The 2,477-nt window shown below is 39.5% G+C and overlaps 1 protein-coding gene across 8 annotated transcripts in view; it reads right to left on the bottom strand.

Moving 5' to 3' along the window:
* LOC122075495 overlaps positions 1 to 2,477 on the bottom strand; it is a 33,560-nt gene that overhangs the window by 12,686 nt on the left and 18,397 nt on the right. The window lies entirely within an intron of this gene.

Raw genomic sequence — 2,477 nt, 5'->3', positions numbered from 1 at the left:
TGTTACATTAGTTCACTACTTCACTCATACACACTATTAAGATAAAAGGGCATTCTTAGTCCTGTGGGGGCTTGGCAGCCCAATTTAATGAGTGAAAAAGGTATCCAGTATACACTACTTACCTTCTCCATGTATCGTCAAAAGGTGCCCCGTGCCCTTGAAAACCCTTGGAAAAGAATTTATTTTCTTTAGTCAATAATTCATGTTGATTTTTATGACATGATATGGCTATGTTGATTTTTGATGATTTGATGTTACTTAATATTAGTTTTATATATTATAGGGTATATATTGTAGGCTTGTAGCATGCTAAATAACTTTATAAAATAGGGAAAATAAAAAAGTAGCATACTAAATAACTTTAGAAAATAGGAAAAATAAAAAATGACACATGAACGATTTGACCGTCATGGCAACGCCATAATGGGCGATTCATCGCCAAATCGATTAGCCACCCCTCCACCGCCTTGGATCGATTTGACACCGTGGCACTGGTTATCATAGTTTTCTTGTCAAGTGGAAAGGTCGTCCCCGTAGTGATTGTACTTCAATTCATGTTGATGATTTCAAGAGACTTGATCCCGACTTGTATGAGCGCTACATGTCCCTTATCCATTTGTCGGAGTCGAATGTTTTCAAGCCAGGGAGAGTTGATGCAACACCAACAAAGGTCTATACGAGAATGACCAAGAAGGTCGACCCAAGTGGCTGACTGGGTCGACCAGATCTGGCCTTAGACAGCCCACAATTTGGGCTAGTGATGGGGGGATATTAGATATTATTTAGTTACTAATTTAGCCATATATTTAGTTTCTAAGTCATGTCCTAAATAGTTTCGAATTTCAGTTTCAGATCTAGTTTCCTTCTTATAGTTTCAGTTTTAGTAACTTCATGTAACTAGTTTTTAGAAACTCAGTCTTTGTTAGTTTCTAAAATCTGAGTTACTATTATTTGTAATCTTCCCCATCATTATTATAAATAAAGAAAATGGCAGCAATATACCCCACCATTTTTATGAACAAAAAAATATGTTGTTGTCACTGCTTCTCCCTGTGAGGTTACTTTGTGTTTGATCAAAGTGTGGGTTGGTGTATGATCCAACGACTCCTTGCGGCGTGAAGTCCAGGAGGTCTGCTTCAAGTTTATTATTCTCTTTAAGTCCTCTATTCTCAAGGATTAATACTGCTGCAACCAGGTATGTTCCATTCTGTTTCTGGCCAGAAATTTTCTGCAAAACAAAGCAATCGGCCCTACTGGAAGAACCAGATCTGGTTGTCGGATTGACCCAGTTTTTTGGTCGAGTGTTCCCTATTGTCCCAGCAGGGTTCGACCCAATTTCTGGCTGGTTCTGTCCAATCAGTTGTGAGCATAGTTGTCACGGCGTCAAATCGATCCAAGGCGGTGGAGGGGTGGCTAATTGATTTGGCGATGAATCGCCCGTTATAGCGTTGCCATGGCTGTCAAATCGCCCATGTGCCATTTTTTTTTCCTTATTTTCTAAAGTTATTTAGTATTCTACTTTTTTATTTCCCCTATTTTCTAAAGTTATTTAGCCTGCAATATATACCCTATAACATATAAAACCAACATTAAGCAACATCAAATCATCAAAAATCAACATAGCCCTATCAAAATCACCCTGCAATTTACAAAAAATCAACCGCCTAGTGAATCAGGCGTGACTTGGCGTTCATGGCGGTGCCATGGCGACGCCTATCAGCCAATGGCGACCGTCATTTGTGAGTCATGTAAATCATAGCACTGCCATGAACTTCTTTTTCCGCCAGGACGCCAAATCATCTCCTTGGCGACGCCTAGGCGACGCCATGACAACTATGGTTGTGAGTTATTAAAAATCACCGAATCCTTGCCTATGACAACTATGGTTGTGAGTTATTAAAAATCACCGAATCCTTGTCTTTTAGTGACCTGCTGTGTCCAGAATTGAAATCGATTGCTGTGACTGCTGTTATACTGTTGTCTTAGGACTGTGTATCATTATTACTGTTGATTTGGACCTCTAAGAGTCATATGAAGCTCCTGGTTATGTTTATTTAATTACTGCTGTTCTGTCCTAATCAATACTGCTGATCTGAGATCGATGGACTGCTGATTTATTATTGCTTTTGCTGATTTGTTATTGCTGGTATATTGGGTACTTGGTTGTTATTTGGTTTACAAAATCCTGTTGTTTGTAATTTGATTGTTCAAATCATTCCTACATTAAGAAAGTTCCCCTGATCCAAACAAAATCCCATGCTGCTTTGGAGCTAAAAAGACTTGAAGAGGCAGGACCATAAGGTAGTGTCTTCCCTTCTCTACCATGAACTGGCAATGTATGGTAGAAAATTCCACACGGCAGTGAGTTGGGAGGTAAAGCGCGACTAGAGGGGTCTAAGAACCAAGAGTTCTGATTTCCACAACCAATGAATATATGGAAAGCCCCAAACTATAAATGGCTCCGGCACTAACCGAGT

Source organism: Macadamia integrifolia, chromosome 4 (assembly GCF_013358625.1).
Source record: "Macadamia integrifolia cultivar HAES 741 chromosome 4, SCU_Mint_v3, whole genome shotgun sequence".
NCBI classification, from domain to species: Eukaryota; Viridiplantae; Streptophyta; class Magnoliopsida; order Proteales; family Proteaceae; genus Macadamia; species Macadamia integrifolia.
This window is presented reverse-complemented; position numbering and strand designations above follow the sequence as displayed.